Source organism: Hoplias malabaricus, chromosome 10 (assembly GCF_029633855.1).
Source record: "Hoplias malabaricus isolate fHopMal1 chromosome 10, fHopMal1.hap1, whole genome shotgun sequence".
In the NCBI taxonomy this organism is placed as follows: domain Eukaryota; kingdom Metazoa; phylum Chordata; class Actinopteri; order Characiformes; family Erythrinidae; genus Hoplias; species Hoplias malabaricus.
Genome location: NC_089809.1, coordinates 4954612 through 4966493, shown reverse-complemented (window position 1 = coordinate 4966493; position 11882 = coordinate 4954612). Strand labels below are relative to the sequence as shown.

Here is an 11882-nt window from a genome sequence, read left to right as displayed (position 1 = left end):
TGTTTTTGGACTGTGGGAGGAAACTGGAGTACCTGGAGGAAACCCACACAGACACAGGGAGAACACACCACACTCCTCACAGACAGTCACCCGGAGGAAACCCACACAGACACAGGGAGAACACACCACACTCCTCACAGACACTCACCCGGAGGAAACCCACATCGACACAGGGAGAACACACCACACTCCTCACAGACAGTCACCCGGAGGAAACCCACACAGAGACACAGGGAGAACACACCACACTCCTCACAGACAGTCACCCGGAGCAGGAATCGAACCCACAACCTCCAAGCCCCTGGAGCTGTGTGACTGCGACACTACCTGCTGCGTCACCGTACCGCAGGTGGAAATACAGTAGACGGTTAAATGCATGAAAGTAAACCGACTAAATTTAATACAAAATTAAATGACTCTGAGTTACAAATGAGTTTCTGTGGTAATTCAAACAGTGAATAAAAACATACAGACGAGTTAAACTTCAGCCAACTACAAACAAGAGATACATATGTGGCACTGGTCTGTGGAACTGCATTCTCTGGAATGGTAGAGCTCAATCCATTAGCTTTGGGAAGAATTGGACAACGGTACCAGATCTCACCATCTGCAATACAAATCCTTCCAAAGAAGAGTGCAAGAGAAATATTTGGCCATAGAATGTATTATAATTACTACACACCTGAGGAAGAAAGTAAGAAAGAAAGGGAGGAGGACGGAAAAGCAACAAGAGGCTAGAGGACACACAGGAAGTACATTCCTTTCAGCATCAAAACAGAGAAGTCAGCCATTTAGCAGTGAGGGGGAAAAACAACTTTGAGCCTTGTCTGCTTTGTATCCTTTGTAATCTCAGGCCTGGCTTTGATGGTAAGGTCCGGATTGTGTTTTATATCCAGGTGCCTGGTGCTGTTCCTCTGGATTAAGCACTGAGGGTGTCTTCCAGAGAGCTTTTCTCCTTTTTAATGAATTTCATGCAGCTCTGGGAAGATTTTCCCTGTGAGCGAGAGCGAGTGAGAAAGAGAGAAAAATAGAGTGGGCAGAACAGAGGGAAGCCCAGCGACGAGATGGGAGCGATGGAAAAAAGGGACAAAATTGAGAGAAAAAGAGAAAAAAATTTTTTTTTAAAGTGCCTGGAGTCATGTGTGTGTTAGTGGAATATTTCTGACACCCCTTAACCCCTTAAAAGCTTAGCCCTCCTTTTCTTCACTGTAGTAATTTACATACCCAGCCCTTCTCTCTGGGGACGAGGGCACTTTCAGACGGAGGCAAAGGTTGTCTGGGATATCTCAGAATAAGTCTGTAACCATCTGAAGAACACCAATGATAAACGGTTACTCTAAATCCATGGATATTCTACCCTTGTTTTGGTGGTTACTCTACACCAAGGGTATTTCATTTGAATTCATTAAGGTCGTTAGAGAAAATGTCCTCAAGGCAATGTCCAGAACATCACAACGTCTAACTTGCTTTATGATCAGGGCCATGTCCTGTATACAGAAGTAGATTTGTAGTCATATCAATATTTTTCCACAATATTTGTCAGTTGACCTCACTTCTATTCCCCAATATCTTCAAAATATTGTTGAACCCTCACTGCATTAGCAGCAAGCTGATAGGATCTTTTTTGGGCGTATATGTCCTTGTTATTTTTGGTTGGGTAAATGCCATCATCTGGGTACTTCAACTGTTTCTTTTGGACATTGAAACACTTTGGCAGTGATAGATGACGTCAAGCAATAACACATTTAGTATCAACCTGTTTTCACAGCTACTCTACACTCATTACTTTGTATCTTTTTTCCTTGGTTATGCTGCATCAGTTTCTATGGTTGTTCTACGCTCATTCCCATGGTTTCTCTACACGTTTCATTGGTTTTCTCCATGCAAGTTTCATTGTTATGGTACATCAACTTCCATGGCTATGCTTCATCAATTTCCATGGTTACACTAGCAGTGGTTTGGTAAAGTTAAATATTAGAAGAGGCAAAAAAAAAACTCTCTTTTCAAAGGAAAATCCATCCTCTCAGTTATAATTACAACAGTGGTCAGCAGAGTTTGGATCTTTGGTACTCCTCACTGCGCTAACAGCACTTATTGTTTTTATTGAAGTCTTTGTGTAGGCTCCAGCACCGCAGCAGGTTTCAGAGTTAAAGTCATTAATCCGATCAGGGCTGCTGATCACTCACAGGTAAACATAAGCTACCACACACACACAGGCATGTATGCTACACCCTCCAGCCAACATTAGCACAGCCCTGATCAGATGGGTTCATTTCATCCTTGAGTTCTCCACGTTTCTGAAGGTGTACACTCTGCTAGCATTAGCGCTGTGCTTAGCGTAGTGTGGAAGCAGATGGTCCACTTCAGTGAGGTTCGTGTAAAGTCTGCAGGCCTTGGAAACATTAGCTTTCCAACTGTTAGGATTTTCCCGCTAGCAATGCTAACTGCAGTCACATTCTTTAAATATGTACCCAGCCCCTCGTTGGTGTTTACACAAACCATATGCTCGTCTACCTGCGGAATCCAGTCAGAACTCTCTTCATTTTTATTCTTATTAATACCTTTTCTGAATATTTCTAGGAAGAACAAGGTAAAACTGGCCTCACATTCTTTGGTTGGTTGGGATGGCCCTCCCTTTTCACACCACTGAGCGCAATGCTAGCATTAACAGATGATTGACTTCTTTCTCCAAGCGTGTTGTGCTGATATAAAAAATTTCCAATTAGCGTCCTTCTCCAAGTGTGATAAGCTGATGTTATGATCCGCTGTTAATGTTCTCCTCCAAGTGTGTTGAGCCAATGTAGCGGAATCAGGAGTGACTACTCTTGTTCAAGGACACTTATCGGATATAAGAGGATTAGCCGTTAGTGTTCTCTTCCAAGCTTGTTGAGCTCATATAGATAAAATTAGCAAAATAGGGTTTTTTTTTTTCCAAATAAGATGAACTTATATAACACAATTAGCAGGGAGTGTTCTCTTCTAAGCTTGCTGAGCTGATGTAACACACTTGGCGTAAGCAGTGGGATGTCATCCTGCTGTTCTAGGCAAACAACATTAAAAATGACTGGTATTAATAATTCATCATGGTAGTGCATTTCTAATGAACTAATAACTGAATGTTTAATAAACAGCTGTTTGGTGGCGTGAGGTGAGGGTTAATCCAGAGCCAGAGCTTCTGACCTTGGGTTGTGTTTTGTTATGTGTGTTACTGTAATATAGAGGTCAGAACACTCTGATAGAGATGTTTCTCTTTTGTAACCTATCCTTATTAGCATATTAAAGTGCAGGTGGGTTAAAAGGGTAATCCTCAGGGGTAATTTATGAACTGCAATTATGTTGCTGGAGTCGCGAAACACAACGACACGTAGTTCTTCATGCAAGCAAAGCAACCCCCAACACACACACACACACACACACACACACATTCCCTTGAGACAGAGGGAATGTTTGGGAGGCATTCATTGAAATTCAGGCCCTAAATATGGCAATCAGTGCAACTATAAAGGGTCCAAATTTAATTGGCCCACCCAGGCCATTAATTCCACACTTAGTGCTGCACTGCGGAGCAGCATATGCTTGCTAATGAAGCCCAATGCTTCCTAATAGAACACGTTTTATTGATCCACAAAGCTGGGAATTTTGGCCTCAAAGGTGTACATCACATACCAAAACACCAGTTCAGGGGGTTCAACACAGACCTGCAGAGAGAGGGGAATGTATATATGTACACACACACACACACACACACACAGAGGTAGAGAGAAAAGTGATATTCTGAAAATATTCAGCGCCGTCCAAAAATGGGATAATGGAATCCATAACAACCTTCGAGTCCCGTGTTGTACCAAACATTGTCCCTAATTTCCTCTTCACCGTAATATGTACTCTTTTATGTTTGAGAGCAGTTATGAACATTTTATATAATCACTGTTGGAAGAAAGTATTATTTTCTCAGGCAAAAGAGAAAATGGTCTTAACTTTTAAAAGTATATTAATAAATAAAGAATGTTCTGAGCCTCATATTTTGGTCCATTCGTCCCCACAACGCAACAGTTAATGTCACTGTCAGAGGTTTGAGCCCTGCCTCGCATGACTGTCAGTGAGGAGTTTAGTGTGTTCTCCCTGTGTCTGCATGGGTTTCCTTCCATAGTCCAAACACACGTGTTGGTAGGTGGACTGCCTATGTGAGCATGTCCATACTGTAAGTAAATGTGTGTGTGGTGCCGTGATGGACTGGTGTGTTGTGGTGTGTCCCTGCCCTGTGTCCAGTGATTCCAGGTAGGTTCTAGACCACCATGAATGGATGAAGGGTTGGAATGGATGTTTTTTTTTTTTTTTTTCATCAGTGTTTAGCTTTTCTCTGTTGTTAACCATTATCATATTTAAGAACCAGAAGATCTCTAAGCTCTGTGTAGAGTCTGCAGTGTATGCCCTGAGCTGAGGTTAAACTAGATTATAAAACAGCACATAAAAGCGAGGCGGCCTGGTGCACCATGAAGTTGAGACGATGGATTAGACGGTATATATCTGTAGGTTTTTAACTGTTTCTGGTGGGTGATTTAACCATGTTTTTTAGCCCCGGCTTTGGCAACGACTATTTCACAGAGCCACATGAGATGTCTAGTGTGACCACAGCTTAAAGGCTAAGCACCAGCCTTGCCTGTGACGTAGATGGTGGACAACAACTCTAGAAGTTGCACTTAATTTAATGCAAAATGACAAAAAGGTGTGTTGTTTTTGGCTGCAATCATTCAATGTACAGTGGGACATCTGTGAACAAATGGTCCAAAGATTCCAAAATATCCAGAAAATGGACTAGATTCGTCAACTTTAAATGTGCACTTTGGAAAGGACCATCCGCTCACTCCGTTATCTGTAGCTCATTTCACTGGCGCTTTTCCAACAATATGGGCATGTAAGGAAACCAACGAAATGTGTCCAAGAGCCTCTGTAACATGGAGGTAAACAGGGTAAGGACACTCACTTCGCCTGTTTTAGTTGGTGTTAGTTAACGTTAGCTTGACTCGCTAAACTCGGTGCTCAGATTATACTCGGCTACGTAGCTGCATTACAGAGGTTTATAGTGTCGGATGAATTCGAGTTTGACTTCGATCACATTTACAAGAATAACGGTACCTCTACATTTGAGTTTAGCTTATTGCTAGGCTATTGTCATGAATAATGTTGGTTATTTAGCGAGCTAGATACTGTCATAACAGTCAGTCATAACGGTGTTTTACCGCGGCGTTGTTCAGCTGTTGTCCACCAGTGACGTCACAGTTGCGTTCAAGAATTTCCGTAGCGAGCTCGGGTTTTTCTGTCACTTTAATAAAATGATCAGTTTAAAAGCAAATTAAGCAGCTATTTTCATTTTAATTCATACTTATATATGTCAGTGGTGCTTAGCCTTTAAGCTAAATCATAGAAAGACTACTGCAGCTGCCTGAATGTAAGGCTCTTGGCCACTGAGGATGGTTAAATGAACGAATGAATGGATGCATCTGCCTTATCAGGAAAGACTTCATTTGCTCTGGTTTAATTTTATATATTTCAATATATTTTAGTATTAAGGGGAAGAGCATAATTCAGAATGTCATTAGAAATTATAAAAATTACTTACATTTATAAAATTCTTCTTCTAATGTGTAATATACCATTTGTCAGAAATAAAAAAAATGAATAAATTAAAAAAAATACTAAGTGGAAACATTTAAGAGCTATTGATTTGACAGATATTATTCTATATCTGTTTTGGAGCTAGTTAAATATTTTTCATTTACAAAGAGGCACTTTAACTTCAAGTACAATGTGGTAACACACACACACACACACACACAGGTCATTATGTATCATTACGGAAAGAGACTTTACCCCTATGACAAACAGCACACACACACACACACACACACACACCATTCGAATACCAATGAGACCCAGGCCAGCAGAGAGGGGGGGAAAAAAAGAAGATAAGAAAAAAGGAAATAAAGAGCAGAATGGAGTTGTGCTCCCTTTAACACAGCGTTCTTCTGTTAGACATCACACAGCCCCGGGCTACATCTCTCTCTCTCTCTCATTCCATATGTTCACTCTTTCTATCTCTCATTCTCTCTGTTCTCTCTCTCATTCATTCCTTCTGTTCTCTCTCTCTCTCTAGCCCTCTTTCTGACTCCTCACCCTGTTGCGCTCTCTCTGTCTTTACTTTATCATTTGTCTTATATGTCGCCTGCCTTCCCTCCCTCTCTCTCTTCTCTCCCTCTTTTCATTTTCTGTCCCCACTTTACTTTCCCTTTTTTATCACCCACGCTTTCTCTCTCTCTCTCTCTCTCTCTCTGTCATTTCAATTCACACCTTCAGTTCTTTCATTCATCAAATCCATTATTTTCATTTTCAAGTAAAGAGTAAGAGAATTTGCTACTGATGCTCATTGTGGCCTGGTTGTCATGTGTGTCATCTCGCCCTTTCTCTTCTTTTATCTCTCTCTCTGTTCAGTTCTGTTAGATATTGTAGATATTCTTAATTATAATCTTATAACCAGACTGTGTTTTTATGCAACGTTACAGACAAAAGATACACTTTCATTTCAGCCTGTGGACAAATGAGCAAAAAAAAAAAAAAAACACACACACACACACACGCAGCGCTGTGCTCTCACCTCATGAATATTAATGAGGGGTCACTCTGAGTAGGATGGCCATAAAGTAAACAAACCACTAACTCTGCATTACTGCCTTTGGGACACGATTCACCCCAGATTTGAGTCAGTCCCAGAGGAGACACTGACCCTGTGCCTCCTGGAGGGAAGCAGCCACTGCACTTTACCTGTAATGGTACCTTTTTCAGTATAATATACAGTACACATCTAAATAACGCGGATCACCCAATATCTTTAGTGACTTCAGCTACATTAAGGGGCACTTAGGGCCAGTATACTCTACAGAAAAGCCCAACATAGCAGCAAGAGGACGAGGGAAGGCCACAAGCCACATTTTGAAGGAACTGACTATGTGTAACAGAGATATCAGTAAATGTAGTACATTCATGGCTGTGAGGAAACAAACAGATCATCCTTAATAAAATGCTATGACAGGAGGAGAGGTAAAGAGGAAAAGGGGGAGGAAAGAGTGCAGACCATCTGTATTGTGTTCTAATGGAAGAATAAATGTGGGAACACTTTAAAATAGAAACTGGATGATTGCAGCCTTCTAAAGGATTCACAAATCCGAAAGGAGCATGCATTCATTCATTAATTCACTGTCTGTAACCGCTTATCCAGGGTCGCGGTGGATCCGGAGCCTACTCGGAATCACTGGGCGCGAAGCAGGAATACACACTGGAGGGGGCACCAGTCCTTCACAAGCCGACACACACTCACACCTACAGACACTTTTGAGTTGCCAATCCACCTACCAACGTGTGTTATTGGAGCATGGGAGGAAACCGGAGCACCCGGATGAAACCCACGCAGAAACAGGGAGCACGCACCACACTCCTCACAGACAGTCACCCGGAGGAAACCCACGCAGACACAGGGAGCACGCACCACACTCCTCACAGACAGTCACCCGGAGAAAACCCACGCAGACACAGGGAGAACACACCACACTCCTCATAGACAGTCACCCAGAGGAAACCCACGCAGACACAGGGAGAACACACCACACTCCTCACAATCACCCGGAGGAAACCCACGCAGACACAAGGAGAACACACCACACTCCTTACAGACAGTCACCCAGAGGGAACCCACGCAGACACAGAGAGAACACACCACACTCCTCACAGACAGTCACCTGGAGGAAACCCACACAGACACAGGGAGAACACACCACACTCCTCACAGACAGTCACCCGGAGGAAACCCACGCAGACACAGGGAGAACACACCACACTCCTCACAAACAGTCACCCAGAGGGAACCCATGCAGACACAGGGAGAACACACCAAATTCTTCACAGTCACCCAGAGGAAACCCACGCAGACACACGGAGAACACACCAAACCCCTCACAGACAGTCACCCAGAGTGGGACTCGAACCCCCAACCTTCAGGTCCCTGGAGCTGTGTGACTGCGACACTACTGCCCTCTGAAAGGAGTAGCTAAGGTTTATTTTGGATTTTCATGCCAAACCAACAGCCTGCTGATCAGAAGTATAATACAGAACTGCCAATCAGGACAGAGCTCATTTACATATTCCGTTCACTTTCTGGGGTCTTAATGAAACATCTGTGACATATTTGGTCAAAATACTACAAGAATCAAACACCACATCACTGGTCTCTTCCTGTCTGAACAGCCTTGTTCCGAACGCACTGTTTCAACGCCTGTTCCTTTAAATGAAAATGAGCCACTGTTTTTGAAACTGACCCAAGTGCACAGCCCTTAGGAGCGAAGAACATATGTTTGTTCTGCGTTTCAGTTCTGGCTTTCCTTTGCCCTCGCCCACGTCACCTCACCACTCCCCCTGGGGGAAACATTGACGCCACCTTAAGGGCTTTTCCATTTCTTTTCCATTAGCTGATGTGAAGTGCGTTAGAAGAGCCCTTGGAGGGGTGAGGGAACGAGTCAAGCAGAGCTTACCCAGAATGCACTGTGACATGAAGCAATTTCAGTTCAATAACAATGGGAAAACAACACTGTTGGACAAATCAGTTTAAAATAAGTGTAAAAACCAAACCCAAACCAATATTCACAATATTTAAATGTCAAAAGACATGTAATACCTTATAACCAAATAAATTTGACACCATGGTTAGGTTATTAATGTTGAAAATACTCTTTCAATGCTCAGCTTGTGCTCACTTATTGAAATCTTCACCTTTTCGTGGATAAGATGATGCAGATCAGCAGCAAAAGTAATGTTCAAATCGCTGAGGGCTGAGGGTGAGTGTGCTCCTCCTCGCACACTGATTGGCCACTTGAATGACGTAAGTGCTACGCACTTCCAAGTGCTAGGTGGCATTGTGGGAGGTAAAGTAGAAACCGAAATTGAAGTCATTTTCTCTCAGGTCTCTTTCTTCTTTGTTCTGTTTCCACTCATTTCTCTGTGTTGTGTTCGTTTCGTTCTGTTTAACCTTGTCTCTGTGCTCTCACGTAAACCTGGGCCTCGGATGAGGAGGTGGGACGACTCTAAAGTCAGCGCTTGGCCGAAATCTAAACGACTCATTTCATCCCATGTTTTCTAATACACGCAGCACACAGAAAACGGACTGGTTCATGTTGTTTTACAGTGTGTGTGCTGGAAGGCTCCAGATCCCCAGATGCATGTGCAAGGTGAATGTACTGAACAAGGTGAGTGTGTCCCCTTTAAAAGGAAACATTTAGAAACGTTGGGAAATGGTCATATTACAAAGAACTGGCATGTAAAACCTTACAGATCCTGAAAACTGGAAGGTATGGGCTCTTGAAAAGAGACATGAATGGAAAGATAGCAGGATGAATGAGAAAGGGATAGATAGAAAGAGAGAGAGATGAAGAGAGTGTGTCAGAGATAGGCTTGTGTGGAGCTCTTGACCTGGATGTGAGATTCTCTTGTTTAATTGAGGCTGTAATTACTCTCTTTCTCCGTGCTGTTCAGATAGTTATCTACACACTGCAAGAGCTTATTATCATTAACTCAAGTGACTCCTCTCCTCTAAATCCGGCCTAAAAATCCCTCTCTCTCCTATCCCTCCGCACTTCAGCCAATATCATCACTTCCCACACGCTTCCTCGGAATTCTTCAAGAGGCCAAAGGAAGTGACTTGAGGCCACTTCAGAGAATGCGATTGGTCTGAGTGAGGCACTTTCAATGGCTTTACACAACACAACTTACCTGAAACTAGTTTTATCCATCAGCATGCGTCATGCAGGGGTAGCTTTGTCAATAGATGGCGCTAGTGCACCACCCTCCCTGATGGAAATATATACTGTTTACTTAAATAAACATGATCTGTAGAATTAACTGTTTACTTGTGATAAGCGTATGTTACAATATAACAAAATATATTGAGAAAATGGGGTTTCTTTTTCATTTTTTCATTTCAGCCGCTACTGGGCAGTGTTGCCACGTCTGCTCTACTTACAGAGAACACAATTCGTAGTGCCTGCTCTGGGCGGGGTCAATGCAGGAGCACAGCCAATCAAAAACCGTTGCTGATTTTAATTGGGCCTCCACATTGAATAAGGTCTCTCTATACTATAAGCGTTTCTGCTAACATTTGTTGGCTGACATCTGGATCACCTTCTCCTTATTACGTCTGCAGCTTCTCCTCAACATCTCTGTAGTTCCTACTTAAGATCTATGTCCTTTATATCTCTGTAGTCTCCTGCTACTTCTCTACCTGAGCTCAGGATCTCACTAATGTCTCTTCATGAGTCTTCAGCCCAGTCTCACACAGTGATTGCTGAGGTAATATCACTCATGTTTTTCTGTATCTTCTGAAAGAATCGTGACCATTTCTCACCAACACCAAGAACCTATTATTTTTTTTACAAATCCCTTTGCCTAATGACCTTGTGTGTGTGTGTGTGTGTGCGCATGTGTGTTGCTGCTGTAATGACGAACCACTCGTTATGTAATCACTTTCTCCCTCGTTTGGTTCGCACAGTTCCACCTGTTCAAACAGTGTCCAGCAGAGAAAACACGTCCACACACAGTGCTTCTGCTGAGCTAATACACACACATGCTCAAATATACACGCTTCAACACAATGTGTTTCTGCTCAGCTAATACACACTAACACACAAACATTACACGCTTTGACCTCTGCACTAATGAACCAGAGGCATATGAGAGAGAGAGAGAGAGAGAGAGAGAGAGAGAGAGAGAGAGAGAGAGAGAGAGAGAGAGAGAACCGAATTAATCTCAACTAAACTGAACTAATGCGATCTGAATTGAACTGAACTAACTTGGAGCAGCGCAGTGAGTGCCTGAATGACAGGGTGAATGTGTGTTATAACATGTCCATCTCACTTTTCTTAGCTGAGCCTTGCTGTAGACCCCTAGGATCACTTACAGTTCAGTTGGGGAAAGTGATTTTTATTTTATCCAGCTAATAAACTGCAAAATATTAGGAGGTTCTAGTATTTCTATTCATTCATTCACTATCTGTAACCCTTATCCAGTTCAGGGTCGCGGTGGGTCCAGAGCCTTCCCAGAATCAATGGGCGCAAGGCGTGAATACACCCTGGAGCAAGCGCCAGTCCTTCACAGGGCAACACACACACTTCTAGAATTTCTACTGGTTTTAAATTCAGGCTGAAAATATTAGCTTGTTGTTTGTGTTACCAGGCCTTTGTGTTACAAGGACTGTTTGGAAGAGGGTGTTTTTCCTCTTTACGGTGTTTACCTGACATTCTTACATCAAGGATTTTGTGATTTGAGAGAGTAGCTTGAATGGAAAAAGCTATATTAACAAAGACTTATTATAGGATTGATTTGAGCTGAACAGAACTGCGAGAGGAGGGTCTAGAGGTCAAGCATGTTCTATACTGCACGAGAACAAGGACGCCATTAAAATGCTAATTCTGTTCTGCTGCAGTGGGCCATGGTCCTTTGCAGCCTATAGACCACCACAGAGAGTGAGGTATAAGGGCCTTTGTGTAACCATAGTTACTATTGTATATTCCATTAATTAACAATTCCAATAAATATTACTTGGATTTTTAACAATTCCAAATCCAAAGAGCCAAAATATTTATTTTGGTTGCTGCACTGCAAAAATGTACAGTTAGCGATTGAAATCATCTTAAATCCAGTAAATATCTCTAATTTTCTTAATTTTGTGATATTCATTCATTATCTGTTAGCATTTATCCAGTTCAGGGTCGCAGTGGGTCCAGAGCCTACCAGGAATCATTGGGTGCAAGGCGGGAATACACCCTGGAGGGGGCGCCAGTCCT

General features: G+C 42.6%; 1 protein-coding gene across 8 annotated transcripts in view; it reads right to left on the bottom strand.

The window, feature by feature from the left end:
• Positions 1 to 11882, bottom strand: part of LOC136708184 (glutamate receptor ionotropic, NMDA 2D) — a 191979-nt gene that overhangs the window by 173716 nt on the left and 6381 nt on the right. The gene's annotated exons all lie outside the window — the stretch shown is intronic.